Source organism: Chrysochloris asiatica, unplaced genomic scaffold, assembly GCF_000296735.1.
Source record: "Chrysochloris asiatica unplaced genomic scaffold, ChrAsi1.0 scaffold00188, whole genome shotgun sequence".
NCBI classification, from domain to species: Eukaryota; Metazoa; Chordata; class Mammalia; order Afrosoricida; family Chrysochloridae; genus Chrysochloris; species Chrysochloris asiatica.
Genome location: NW_006408706.1, coordinates 5,151,108 through 5,166,863, shown reverse-complemented (window position 1 = coordinate 5,166,863; position 15,756 = coordinate 5,151,108). Strand labels below are relative to the sequence as shown.

Genomic DNA, 15,756 nt, shown 5'->3' with positions numbered 1-15,756 from the left:
GGCTATGGGTCGGACCCGACTCGATGGCACTTAACAACAACAACAACACAACAACAAGAATCCTAGTCAAGGAGTCCTAGTGTGCCGTTGTGGGTTAATGCACCAGACTCCAAAGCCGTTTGAACATCAAGGTCAGTAGTTCAAGCTCATCAGCTGCTCTTTGGAAACCCTACACAGGGTCCCTATGGGTTGGAACTGACTCAACAATGCTTAACAACAACAACAACAATATCCTACTCAAGGAGCCCTGGTAGTGTAGTGGTTACAAGTTGAGCTGTTACCCTCAAGGTCAGCAGTTAGAACAGCAGCCATTCTGAGAGAGAAAATTAGGTTTTATGCTCTGGTAAAAATTTACAGCCTCAGAAACCCTATACAGGATCTCTGTGTGTTGTAACTGACACTATGGCACACCACCACATCCTAGTATGCTGGAAGTAGGGGAGGTAAGGTCTAATTTTGTGTCTGTAATACATAATATGATTACTCTAAGTCCATGGAGCATGGTGGCTTTGTAGGCTAAGCACTGGAATGTGAATCACAAGGTCAAACCCACCTGCTCCTACACTGGAGAAAAATGAGGCTTCTGTTCTTGCAAATATTTCCAAAGCTCGGACATGCTATAAAGGGTCACTGTGAGTCAGAACGAATAGATGACACGTAACAATAACAAGAAGACTGAGAGCAATATTCTTCTAGCTACTGAGTGAATAAATTGTTGTTATTGTTGTTAAATGTCATCGAGTCGGTTCCAACCCACAGCGACCCTGTATAGGGTTTCCAAGGAGCGACTGCTGAGTTTGAACTGCCGACCTTGCAGTTCAAACCAACTTTGCAGTCCAGCACTTTAACCCACACAGCGCCACACCAGTGAATGAGTTAGGTTATAATTATTTGGAAGAGAAAAAAACCTACTAGAAAAATAAACACCTGTCTCCCAAGAAATGCTATTTGTTTATAAATATGATTTTAAAAAAATAGATTAGCGTAGTGGTTATGAATGGGGCTGCAAACCACAAGGTCAGCAGTTCGAAGCTACCAGCTGTTCCGCGGGAGAAATATGAGGCTTTCTGCTCCCGTAGAGATTTACAGCCTCGGAAATCCTGTACAGGGTTGCTATGAGTCGAAACCGACTCCACGGCACATAGCAACAACAACAACAACAACATATCAACTTTGGATTAATGCTTTTAATTCATACTCTGATATTCAGCTGAAATTCACAAAAGGTATCACTAATATTTTATGGTATTACAATGAAATGTACAAAGATCTAGAATTAGAAATTCAAAAGGGAAGGAAATGCTCAACATTTGTCAAGTTGAAAAAATTGAAAGAAAAATTCAAACCTCCACTTACAGTATTGGGGGAGTCTATGGTGTGGTGATGTGGGTTAATGCACCAGACTGCAAACCCATTTGAATTGCAAGGTTGGTGGTTCAAGCTCACCAGCTGCTCCTTGGAAACCCTATACAGGGTCACTATTGGTCGGAACCAACTCGATGGAACTTCCAAAAAAAAACACAGCAAAATATTGAACGATGCAGGAAGTACCAAAAGACGATGGAAGGAATAATAAAAGTTATTGTACCAAAAAGAAATGCTTAATGTTCACCCATTTCAAGAAGGTATGTTTAAGAACTGAAGCTACTGAAGCAAAACCCCCAAGCTGCACTAAATGCACAGGCAAAAAACAAAGTTACAAGAATTGACGGAAGAAAAGTTGAAATCCTTCAAGACACTAATGCAGAACTAACTAGAGATGCTCACTCATCTATGTCAAGAAATTTGGAAGACAGCTATCTAACCAAATGATTGGAAGAGATCCATATCTGTGCCCATTCTAAAGAAAGGTAACACAACAGAATGTAGAAATCATTGAAAAATATTAATATCACATGCAAGTAAAATTTTCTGAAGATAATTAAAAAATGGCTGAAACAAAACATGGACAGAGAACTGTCAGAAATTCAAGCCAATTCAGAAGAGTACATGGAACTACAGAATATCACTGCTGACATCATATGGATATTGGCTGGAGAATACCAGAAAGATGTTTATTTGTGCTTCATTGACTATGCAAATGCATTAGAGTGTGCAGATCATTAGAAGCTATGGATAACACTGCCAAGAATGGGTATTCCAGAACACCTAATTGTGCTCATGAGGAACCTGTACATAGACAAAAAGCAGTCATTTGAACACAACAGGGATACTAAAAAGTTTTAAATCAGAAAAGGTGTATTGCCAGGGCTGTATTCATCATACTTATTCGTTCTATATGATAAGCAAATAATCTGAAAAGCTGTATTACATTTAGAAGAATGTGGTATGAGGTTGGATGAAGACTCATTAATAACCTGTGATATGCAGATAATATAATCTTGCTTTCTGAAAGGGAAAAACACTTAAAATACTTACTGATGAAGATCAAAGACCATAGTCTTCAGTATGAATTGCACCTAAATATAAACAAAAGTCCTCACAACTGGACTGATAAATAATATTACTATAAATGGAGAAAAGATTGAAGTTGTCAAAGACATCATTTTTCTTGGATCAGCCATCAACATTCATGGAAGCAGCAGTCCAGAAATCAAATTATGTATTTCATTAAGCAAATTTGCTACACAAAACCTCTTTAAAGTGTTCAAGAAAAGTTATCAGTTTGAGGACTAAGGTGCGCCTGACTCGAGCCAAGGTATTTCAATTGCCTCATAGGCATCTGAAAGTTGGACAATAAGTAAGGCAGACCGTAGAAAAACTGATGCTAAAATTTTAAGTTATCCTGTTGGAGATGAATATTGAAATCATCATGGACTGCCAGAAGAACAAACAAATCTGTTTGAAGAAGTACAGTCAGAATATTCCTTAGACGCTAGGATTATAAAACTTCATCTCTCATACTTCGGATATGTTATCAGAAGTGACCAGACTCTGGAGAAAGGCATCATGCTTGGTAAAGTGGAGGGTCAGCGAAAAAGAAGAACCCAAATGAGATGGACTGACACAATGGCAACAGCATTGGGCTCAAGTGTAACAACAATTGTGAGGATGGTGCAATATCACACAGAGTTTCATTCTATTCTGCATAGGGTCACTATGAGTCAAAATCGACTGGACAGCACCTAATAACAATACCAGCAATGCTTTATGAGAAGAGTCATAAAGACTAACTTAACACTATAGAGCAATCAAACTTCTCAAGAGTATGAAAGACCTTTAAAAAGGCTAAATGACATTAGAAAAAATGCCTGAAATAATGAGGAGGAGAAAAAGCAAACTTGAGAAAACATCCTACTTAATGGCCTTAAGTATGGAAAAGGTATTCCGAGAACACAAATTCAAATCTTTTCCATTTATTTCTAATTTATATATATGACAATTATATGATATCAATAGGTTACTACATAACTAATTTTAACATAAAAGACAACTGAATCTAGTTTTTATATACTAAATAATACTGTTTTGTAATTATCTTTCCACCTTTTTTTTCGCCCCTAGAAGGACGGTGTCTTTTCCTAATAGCCTCTATTTTTATTGTCTTATTTAGCAAACTCTCCTAATTTCAAAGAAGCCTGCGTACTAAAGTAGCTTACCCATTAGGCTGCTAACCACAAACTCAGCTGTTGAAATCCACCAGCCTATCTGGTCCCATGAGGATGTATAACCTCGAAATCCCAGGGAGTTCTACTCTGGCCTATGGGTCACTATGAGTAGGTCTCAAGTCAAGATTACCTGTTAAATGCTTATACTTTATTTAGTTTACTAGTTTTACCATGTTCATTTCTTTAATGTCTTATTATTCCAAATTCATTTTGAAGGGAGGAAGGAGGCTGGTGTCCCATTTTATTTTTAACCTAATATCTCCAGCCAGTCCTTCCAACACCATTGATGTAAAGTGGTGCCCTCTGAATTCTGATTTCTACCAAAACTATTTACTTACTATTGTTTTATAATACATATGATACTTGTAGGATTCAATGTCTCTCACAACTTTTCATTTTGGAAAATTTAATATTCTTACACTCCATATTTTATAAAGATTCATTTTTTATGTTTTAATACATCAACTAATATTTAATAGCAGTACCACTTTTATGGAGTTCTGGTGTGGCACTGTGGGTTAATGCATCAGACTGCAAAGTCGTTTGAACCGCAAGGTCAGTGGTTCAAGCTCACCAGCTGCTCCTTGGAAACTCTATACAGGGTAGCTATGGGTCAGAAACAACTTGACGGCACTTAACAACAACAAACACTTTTACACGTTAATGAATGTTAGTGTGTACGTATACACACACACACAACATATATATATATATATATGTTGTACATTCAGTCACTCAATATGTGTATTTAGACATTGTACACAGTCCTTCGTATTCAGTCTGCATACACTGCCAGCACATTTCTCCACTAGATGGCATGACAGGAATGGAAGCGCAGATGTCTGAGCTTTAGTCACAGTATTTTTCTAGGCCTTAAGCATCTCAACATGGCCAAATTCAGAACCTGGCTCTATGGTTGTTCTTGATCATTGTAAAGGAAGAATGCTATATTTTTCCAAATGCGAACAAATGTAAAACAATGATGGATCAAATCTTGATCAGGTAATTACCACCAATGGTCACAGACACTTCTCTCACTGTATTACTAAGTGGTGCTATAGGATAAGCACTGGACTGTTAACTGCAAGGTTGGTGGTTCAAAACCAATGGACTCCAGGGCACTTAACAACAACAACAGCATTAAAGTAGCAAATTTAGATAGCTACCTAAACATTGTTATACATGTTTTGTTCTGGGAAACCTCAGAACAAAAATGACCATTTTGTCTTCTAAGATCAAATAAGTTGTCGTAAGCCCATTGTTTGGAAAAGGTAGGGTAATAAGAAAACATGGATTGTACATTTCAGATTTTAAAGAATTCTTATTATAATCAAATGCTATCTCTTAAAGTACTTGACTTTCTATTATCATGATCAATATAGCAAATCATTTGATTTCTAGTATAGCTGCAGGGTAAGGAGCTCTGGTAGCGTAGTGGTTATGAATCAGGCGAACCTTAAGGTCAGCAGTTTGAAACTACCAACTGTTCCACAGGAAAAAGGTGAGGCTTTCTGTTCCCATAAAGATGTACAGCCTCAGAAATCCTGTGCAGGGTTGCTATGAGTCGGAACCGACTCCACGGCACATAACAACAACAACAACATAGATGCAGGGTATTTAGTTATATATTATGGCACTTCCAGTCGTATTCCTCCATTCTGTGATGTAAATCATACTGTCTATGAAGTAGAACCACTTTGAAGTAAGTTGTTAGTGAGGTGGGATTACAATATGGCAGTGTAGGATAAGCACTGGACTGTTAACTGTAAAGTAGCAGTTCAAACCCACCTGCTGCTCTCAGAAATCCTATACAAGGTTACTATGAGTCTGAACTGACTTAGTGGCACACAACAACAAGGGTTAAGGTGGAAATAAGTAATAAGGAGCATGCTGGTGTGGGACTGTAGAATAAGCACAAGACTGCGAACCACAAGCAGCTAGAGTCCACCAGCCACTCTAAGGAGGAGAAAGATGAGGATATTTACTCCCATAAAGATTTTCAGCCTCAGGATTCCTACACAGGGTCACTATGAGTTGAAACTGACCCTAAGACACTTAATAACAGCAACAAGGATTAAGATGGAGCAAAGGAGTCCTGGTGTGGTGCTGTAGAATAAGCACTTTGCTAACTGCAAAGCTGGCAGTTCAAACCCATTGCTCCTTGGAAACCCTATACAGTGTCTTTAAGGATTGTAATGGACGCTAGGGCATTTAACAACAAGGAGAGGAAGCAACGAGCTCTGGCGGTATAGTGAGCTATTCATCGATTGGGTTGTTAACCAAAAGGTCAAATGTTGGAATCCACTAGGTACTATGCAGGAGAAATAGGAAGCTTTCTGTGCCTGTAAAGATGTATAAGGTTACCATCAGTTAGAATTAACTCAGTGGAAGTAGGTTTTTAAGGAGTAAAGGTTAACGTGGAACTAAAGATTCAGGATGCCCCACCTTGCTAGAGGGTGTGACTCAAGTCACCATTCTTAGTTTTCCTTGAGGGCACGATTACAGACCCACTTTGCAGTAGTCCAATATATAGGAATGAGTCCAATAAATAGGAATGCTTTGGCAAAGTTCTCTCTCTTGCTCTGGATGCTGTGCCTAGTCCATCTCATCAGACCTCCAGATCATGGGACTTGTGGCCCATCACCTGACCTGATTCACCCACTCCCAAACCCTTGTGTATCAACAGTCTATTATCTGACTTGCTGCATTTGAATTCCTCAAATCTTGAGACTACGTGGGTAAAGAGAATCCTACAGGCTGGTCTCTGAAGTACAAATTTGGGACTTTTCAGCCTCCACAATTACATAAGTCATTTCCTTGACAGTTTTCAGTTCCATGAAACATTGCAGTATATTGTAGAACTCTGGGATGTGAGGGAGAGGAGGAGTGGAGGCTGATTTCAGGGACTATGGAGTGGTGTACCATACTAGTGTGGTGCTGTGGGTTAATGTGCTGGACTGCAAAGTCTCTTTGAACCACAAGGTAGTTGGTTCAAGCTCACCAGCTGCTCCTTAGAAACCCTATATACGGTTGCTATGGGTTGGAACTGATTTGACAGCCCTTAACAACAACAACATTATCTTTAACCTCTACTTCATAGGATCAGTCTCATGCTGAAATTTTTACAGAAATAATTCATGCATCAATATTGCCATTTTTAATTCCTATAGTATTTAAACACCAAATGTGCTGACACGGTCTTAGCAAAAATAAGGCAGTAAGAGGTAGCTTGTCTCCCTTCCCCTCTCCACACCCCCTACATGGATGCTTTTCTGGGAGAGTCAGGGTAAAGAATCTATGCTGTGAGGTAGGAACTAGGGTGGAACAGGAATTGAGCCATGTACCACAGTTAGACTGAGCGAGCAATTGTTCAAACAGTGGGAAGTTTCAAAAAAAATTAGGCAACAATTTGACATGATAGATGCTGAGAAACAGAGGATGATTTAAATACATATTTAAAAAATGGGAAATAAGATCTTGAGACTTTTAGAGAAGGGAATCATGGATATGTCCTTGTAACTATAGTAAGCTTCTCTACTAGAAATAAACAAAAAACTTCATCTTAAATGTGCTCAGTGTAAAACGTCCCAATTCCAGAAATATACAAGTAGCTTTCTTTTTAAAATCACATCAGCATCAATACAATAAATTAAAACTGGATTATGAAAGTCCAGCTCTATCCTCATTAGGGTTGATTCTGAGGACTACTAGAAGAATCTCAAGAGACCTCTAGGGAGACTTTCAACAGGGTTGATCTATGGGGACAGACTGTCCTGGTGGCAAACCTACTCTTCTCTTTGCCCCAAGAACAGAAGCTTTGAGAGGGGGTCAGAACAGTTGAGAAACTAATAACACTGCATTCTTTGTTAGGCCCATCCATTCCAAAGCAAAGAATGCCTGGACTATGCAAAACTCCTACACAAAGAAAATCATGGGAGTACTAAGGACTGAGTTATTGGTGTCTCTGCTTCGTTCACAAAAACAAATCAATAGTCTTCTTTTCAGATTTTAAAAAATCATCTGCATGGTAAGATGGGTTGCCCTTATTAAGTGCTGCTAAGTTGGTTCTGGCCCATAGTGACCCTGTGTAGGGTTTCCAAGAAGCAGATGGTGAGCTTGAACTACTGACCTTGTGGTTCAAAGTGACTTTGCAGTCCAGTGCATTAGCCCACAGCACCACGCCAAGACTTCAGGTGGTTTGTAGAGGACTGAAATATTAATTTCACAAAGCCTAATAGGCAAGATAACAATGAAAATTTTTCATATGTCATGGTTGTGATATCAAACATGATTATTGGCCTACTTCTAAGAATCCTATGGAGTTCTAATGTGGTGCTATAGGATAAGCATTGAACTGCTAACTGCAAGGTTGGTAGTTCAATACCACCAGCTACTCCTTAGAAATCCTATACAAGGTCGCTATGAGTTAGAACCAACTTGACAGCACTTAACAACAACCAAGAATACTACTCAAAACTTATTAAACAACAAACTAGCATTGGAAATTAAAAAGTTATCATTCAAAATGAAAATGTGTTCATCATTGTTTTTATGTATTTGCTTGGCAAAAGATTTGTTTCAAACCCCAACTTCAAAATTGTAGTGTTATCTCATTCAAGACACCTAATCTCTGAGTGCCTTCATCTCTTAAAAATGATACTAATTATTCATAGGAATGTTGTAATTATTAAATGATATCAAATATATAAAAGTGCTTTGCCAACTAAAAATTACCCTATTATTTATCCTGTGTAGGATGTCTGAAAAGAAATACATATTATTTTTTTAACTGAAATGTATGTAGTATAGTAGTTACGAATCGGGCTGTGAACTGCAAGGTCAGCAGTTCGAAACTACCAGCTGCTCCGCGGGAGAAAGATGAGGCTTTCTGCTCCCGAAAAGATTTACAGCCTCGGAAACCCTGTTCAGGGTTGCTATGGGTTGGAACTAACTCGACGGCACTTAACAACAACATCTACATTCCTAACTGTACTTTGGTTTTTTTAGAAGAAATGTGGACTTTAGTGAGGATTATTTCCCTTTAGTATAAGGTTTTTGTTGTTGTTCAAATGCTGTCGAGTCAGTTCCAACCCATAGCGACCATGTACATTATTTGAAGCTGTAAATCTTTACGGGAGCAGAAAGCCTCATCTTTCTCGCGCGGAGCGGCTGGTAGTTTCAAACTGCTGACTTTAAGGTTCACAGCCCGATTTGTAACCACTACGCTACCAGAACTCCTTTACTACACAGTAAGACCTGTGAAAACATCCACACAAAACATGGAGGCGAAGAGTTAAAACAGTCAACTTTTCCTTATTTATGAGGTTGAAAGCAAGCGTGCAGACTTCTCTGTGGCCAAACCAAGTCTAGGGCAGGGTTTGGCATGGAGAGAAGGTTCGTAATAAATACAGCTGCAGGTTCTCATGTTCCCAACACTTAGCAAGACTTCTGAGCACCCAGCCTTGGCCAGAACAGGCCCAAGTTTATCTAGTCCTAACTCTTAATCAGCTTTTCTCTGCCTCAGGTCTCCCGTAAAAAAAAGATGCTGCTGCCAGTCCCAAACTGTTATTAAGTGCTGTCAACTTCGGTGCCAACTCAATTTGACCCTGTTATAGGGTTTTCCAAGGAATGGCTGATGGGTTTGAGCTGCCAACCTTGCAGTTAGCAGTCCAGTGCTACAGTGCCACACCAGGACCAAACAGACTTGGGTGAGGAAAAAAGCCAGTAATTGTAAAAGGAGTTTTGGAAAGTCAAGAGGTGATTACATAAACATAGTGGATTATAATAATTTTGTGCTCCAGAATAAACCATGTAAAAAAAAAATTAGGAAAAGTCAATCTACAACCCTAAAATAAATGTGTATAAAATAAAAAAATAAAAGCAGTTCCAAATGTAGAGATGGCATGTGGGGATCGTCTACTGCTTTAGAGTCTAGATAACCCTGGTCTCTCCACAAATTCTCCTGAGAGAGTTAAGTGTACAGGAGGCCCAATTTCCAAGGCCAAAACATATCCCATCCCCACCCTCCTCCAGCAGATGGAGGCGGGGCAGAGGCTACAGGAGGAAGGGCTACTCTTTGGCTGTAGACTATAACATGCATGTAACATGGGAGAAGGAGGGGCTTGTGAAATGTATATACAGACCCCTTCTGAGAGGGGCCCTGAGAAAGGGAGGGGGTCATCTCCCCCCTGGCCAGGAAGGGGGGCGGGTTCTGGAGCAGTCTGTAAGGGTTACATATGCCCTGAGAGAGGACAACTGCTTCTCCTGTCTGTCTTCTCTCAACCCCAAATTGAGAGGATGCAGAGCAAGAGGACAGGGTCTCAGAAGCCAAAGTGTCAGAACTCCTGTCCTCAACCTCAGGAGCCCGAGAACTCTCTGCATAAAATATCTTCAGACCTAGGAGACAGTCAAAGGTACAAAGTTGAAACACTAGGGTGGGGTGGGGTGGGGTAGATATTTAGAGGGACTTGGGGGATACCCTGAGCCCAGTGATAGACCAAAGATATTCATTCCCCTTTTCCAGGAAGGGTGATAGTTCCACTGGGCTTACCACCACAGGGCATTTTTAATTATAAGGAGGCACTGCCCAGGCCTCAATCACTCACCTTCTCGGGGAAGGAGATATCAGGTTGGCACAAGCAAAGCCTATGAAAGGGGACCATTCTGTAAATTAATACTTTGGGGAGAAGCAGGATTCTACCCCAATCTCCTTACTCAAACCTTCTCAGTTGGATGCTGAGCCTCAGTGTCAACACTCTGCCAGCTCCTACACAAAGTCAAGAGGTCTTGAGAGTCAAGGCACAGGGTGGAAGGGTTAGAGGGCATCTTTAAGAAGGCAGCACTGGGATGGATCACAGTTTCCGCTCTATAAGCTGCTGTAGACAAAGTTCGCTGCCTGCCTGCAGAGATGATGGGCAAGTGATTGTCTATATGGTAGCTGACAAGATGAATGACAATCTCGAAGAGGTGACCCTTTGTCCAAACCACACCCTCAGGGTCCACGAGTGGCAGGTGTTCGAGCTGACCACTCTGCAAGCCGGTGAGCATATACTGGCCGGGCGTGGTTATGCTATCCCGTACTAGGAAGTCCCCATTGAACTGCAGCAGTGTCTCAGTCTCCTGCAGGCTCAGCTTCCCATGGAACCAGGGCTTCCCTTGGAGCAGCTCAGCCATGGACACCAACTGAATAGGAGGCATCTGAAGAGCATCATCAAAGGATATCTCAGAGTGCACTGCCATTGACGGCAGGATTGGGGGGCATGTCCCCACCCCATGCTTGCTGGGCCTTATCTAGGTTCTGGATGTTAATGTAGGAGGGCTCATCATAGAGCTCTCTATCTGCTGGGCAAGGTGGTGGAGGTGGCATGTTTGCAGATGTCTGTGTCTCCCACCACAGGCAGTGTAGCCTCCAGGCAGCTGGGGGTGTGAGCACAGGATGGAGTGGGTCGAGCAGCCCCTGAGGTGGCTCCTTCCTGAAGCCTCATGTCCACCACCCCTCCAAGAGGGGGTTCCTTTCTTGGGTAGTCATTACAGTACTAATGGTCTTGTAGTTCTTCCTCTTCATCATCCCAAGCGGAGCCATCAAAGCTAGCCATCCTGTTGTGGGGAATGACTAGCTTTGGTGGGTTCCTGACATTTGAAGTGCAACTCAAAGGCCTGGCCAATGGTGCTGATGACATCCTGGGGAAGTCCTTCAGGACACTCCAAGATGTGGCAGGCTCTCTGATTCATGGGGTCTTTGGCAACATAGGCAACATATTCAGCTGTGTCCAGGTCCCCGCCAGATGCAAATGAGATGGATTGCATGTGGTGGTTGGTGATGATCTGTTTGCAGTCAGCTGCCAGGAGATTGAGGCTGCTGGTAAAGACTGAGTGTGATTGGCATTCCAGAAAGTTTCAGGTTACTCCTGCCCAGGATGGAGCTGAGTGGGTGGCTACAGGGGTTTCTTCTCCTTGTTGCCCTCTTAGCACCTGGCACAGCTTCACACACCAGACTGATGGCTTCCTGGTGATTTGACTCCAGGTGTTTAAGTCCAGAGCACACATTGACTGCAGGACCTCCACACAGCCCAGGTACTGAACCAAGTAGGAAACCCTGGGTCCCATGACTTTGTCATTGGGATGCAGCCAGTCCCGCATGGGCTTATTGACAAAGCTTCTGTGGCAGGCCCCCTTCTGCCTGAGCCCTGTGCCCGCCACCTCCACTCAGTATGTTCATGTCCAGGGCTGCCTGGGGTCTTCACACCGCACCTCGAGTCTGTTTTGTTCCAGATTACGCCACTGCCAGCTTAGGACACCACTCCAACAATCTCCTCAGAACCGGCCTCCCTGGAGAAACTCCCTTAATTGTACTTTGCACACCCTATTTTAGGCATATCAAAATAAAACTGGTTGAAATAAATATATAATCACAATCATTAGTCATTGTTTTTGTTGCTAGGAGCTGTGGAGTCAGTTACAACTCACAGAAACGCTATGTACAATAGACTAAAATACTGCCCGTTCCTGCATCGTGCTCACAAATCATTCCTAGGCTTGAGCCCATTGTGACAGATATTGTGTCTATTCAACTCACTAAAAAAGGTGGCTTCCTCTTTTTTGTTAATCTTGTACTTTGCCATGCAGGATGTCCCTCCCAATAACATGACCTCAGTATGTGAGAGAAGTCTTGCAATCCTCACTTATGAGAAAATTTACGGCTGCACTTCTTCCCAGACAAAAGTGCCCATTCATCATGGTATATTCAATATTATTTGCCAGCACCATAATTCAAATAGATCAGTTCTTCAGTCTTACTTATTCATTGTTCAGCTTTTGCATGTGTATGAACTGAATGAAAATACCATGGTTTGGCTCATGTGCACCTTAGTCTTCAAAGTGACATCTTTGATCTTTAACATTTTAAATGGGTCTTTTGTAGCAGATATGTCTAATGGATTATGTTGTTCGATTTCTTCACTATTGCTTCCATGAGCATTCATTGTGAACTAAGTAAAATGAGATCCTTGAAAACTTCAATTTTTTAAAAAATTTTTATTGTGAATAGTTTACATACAAGATCATCAACTTTACACTCAACAAATCAGACACTTTATTTCATCTCAATAATTACAATTCTTTACGTGCAACAATAGTTATTCCACTTTGTCCCTGTGATTCCTATTTGCATCCACCCACCTTCACATCTCTTCTCAACTTTGTCCTTTAGAAAACGTTGCCTTTTTGATTTTGAATGATTGACCTTTCCATGGTGAGCATATCTTACTAGTGTTATTGTCCTTCCCTATAAACCTATTTCATGCTTGGCTGAAAACTGGGCTATGAGGATGAGTTTCTTTCCAGATCTGAAGGGTGGTCGTGGGCCACAATCTCAGGTTTCTCCAGTGTCTTCTGACCAGTAAGCCTGGGTTTTGGTTTTTGCTTACTAAATAATTTGGAGTTTTGTTTTACATTTTCTCCCACTCTATCCGGGACCCTCGAATGTGACCCTTTCAGAGCAGTTGGTAGTGGTACCCGGGAACTGTCTAGTTCTTCTGGTATCAGAGTCATGGAGACTGGTGTTCACATGTTCCATTAGTCCATTGATCTAATTGATTCCAAGCCTCTTCAATTCTTATCACTCTTCCTTCTTCTACATATGGAGAGATCAATAGTTGCACATTCAAAGGCTAATCGTGAGCTTTTAATATCACAGATATTACACATCCAAGGATGTAGAACATTGTCTTTGTATACAATGTTATGCCAATTGACCATGGTGTCCTTTGAGACTATGGTCCTGAGCTTCTAGGCTCAGCAACTCATTGCCTTAAGATATTTGATAATATCTAAGAGAAAAACTTCAATATTTTCCCCATTGATCATGATGTTGCTTTTTGGTTTATTTGTAAACATTTTTGTTTTCTTCATGTTGAGGTATACTCCATGTTGAAGGCTATAGTCTTTTATCTTCATCAGTAAATGCTTCTAATTATCTTTTCTATCAACAAGCACAGGACTTACTCATAGCCAACACGACTCGTCTGTCAGTTTCTCGTATTGTGGTGGCTTGTGAGTTGCTGTGATTCTGGAAGCTATGCCACGGTTATTGTAAGTATCAGCAGGGTCACCAATGGTGGACAGGTTTCAGATGAGCTTCCAGACAAAGACAGAGTAGGAAGAAGGAATGACGACTATTTCCGAATATTTAGGCACAGAAAAACTTATGGATGGCAGAGAAACAATGTCAAATACAGTGCTGGAAAATGAGCTTCTCATGTTGGAAGGCACTCAAAATGTGACAAGCGACAAGCTGCCTCTTCAGAGTAGAGTTGACCATGATGATGAAAATGGAGTAAAGCCCATTGGAGTAAATCCCATGGACCTTCATTTGCTGATGGGGCATAACTCAAAATGAAGAGAAACAGGTATAAATATCCACTAATAATTGGAACATGGACTGTACGAAGCATGAATCTAGGAAAGTTGGAAATTGTCAAAAATGAAATGGAATGCATAAACATCAATATTTTAGGCATTAGTGAGCTGAAATGGACTGATAATGGCCATTTTGAATCTGACAACCACATGATTTACTATGCTGGGAAGGAAAAATGGAAGAGGAATGGTGTTGTATTCATTGTCAAAAATAACATATCCAGATCAGTCATGAGGTACAATGGTGTCTGTGATAGAATAATATCCATGCACTTACAGGGAAGACCACTTAATACCACTGTTATTAAAATTTATGCAACAACCACTAAAGCCAGTGAGGATGAAATAGAAGAATTCAACCAAGTTCTTCAATCTGAAATGGATCAAACATGTAATCAAGATGTATTGATCATTATTGGTGAGTGGAATGCAAAGGCTGGAAACAAAGAGGAAGGATCAGTAGTGGGAAAATATGGCCTTGGTGACAGAAATGATGCTGAAGATTGCATGATAGAATTCTGCAAAACCAAAGAATTGTTAGTTTCAAATACCTTCTTTAGACAGCATAAGGTAAGATAATACACATGGACCTCACCTGATGGAATACACAGAAATCAAATTGACTACATCTGCAGAAAGAAATGATGGAAAGGTTCCATATCATTAGTCACAACAAGGCCAGGGGCAGACTGTGGAAGAGACCATCAGTTGGTCATATGCAAATTCAAACTGAAGCTAAAGAAAATGAAAACAAGTCCACGAGAACAAAAAATATGACCTTGAATATATCCCACCTGAATTCAGAGATCATCTGAAGAACACATTTGATACATTAAACACTAAAGACTGAAGACCATAAGAGTTGTGGGAAGACATCAAGAACATCATACAGGAAGAAAGCAAAAAGTCATTAAGAAGACAAGAAAAAAGGAAAAGATCAAAAGAAATGTCAGAAGAATCATTGAAACTTGCTCTCCAGCATAGAGATAATAAAGCAAATGGAAGAAATGAGGAGGTACAAGAGCTGAACAAAAAATTTCAAAGGTCGGCTTGAAAAGACAAAGTCAAATATTACAACAAAATGTGCAAGGATTTGGAGTCAGAAAACCAAAAAGGAACAAGTCGCTCAGCATTTCTCAAGCTGGGAGAACTGAGGAAAAAATTCAAGCCTCGACTTTTGATATACAAGGATTCTCTGGTCAAATTATTGAATGATGCAGAAAGCATCAAAAGAAGATGGAAGAAATACACAAAGCCACTGTACCAAAAGGAAATGGTCGATGTTCAACCATTTCAAGAGGTAGCATATAATCAAGAGCCAGTGATACTGAAGGAAGTAGTCCAAGGTACACTGAAGGAATTGGCAAACAACAAAGCTTCAGGAATTGATGGAATAAAAATTGAAATATTTCAAGAAATTAAGGTGGCACTGGAGGTACTTACTTATTTATGCCAAGAAATTTGGAAGACAACTATCGGGATGACTGGAAGAGATCCGTATCTGTGCCCATTCCAAAGAGAGGTGACGCAACGGAATGTGGAAATCATCGGACAATCTCTTTGATATCCCATGCAAGTAAAGTGTTACTAAAGGTAATACAGAAACAGCTGCAAGCATACATTGACAGAGAACTTCCAGAGGTTCAAGCTGGATTCCGAAGAGGAAGTTGTTGTTGTTGTCAGGTGCCATCGAGTTGGAACAGACTCATAGCGACCCCATGCACAGCAGAAC

General features: G+C 40.7%; 1 protein-coding gene and 1 pseudogene across 1 annotated transcript in view; both read right to left on the bottom strand.

Moving 5' to 3' along the window:
* Positions 1-15,756, bottom strand: part of UGT8 (UDP glycosyltransferase 8) — a 186,339-nt gene that overhangs the window by 32,214 nt on the left and 138,369 nt on the right. The window lies entirely within an intron of this gene.
* LOC102825300 lies at positions 10,460-11,826 on the bottom strand (annotated as a pseudogene).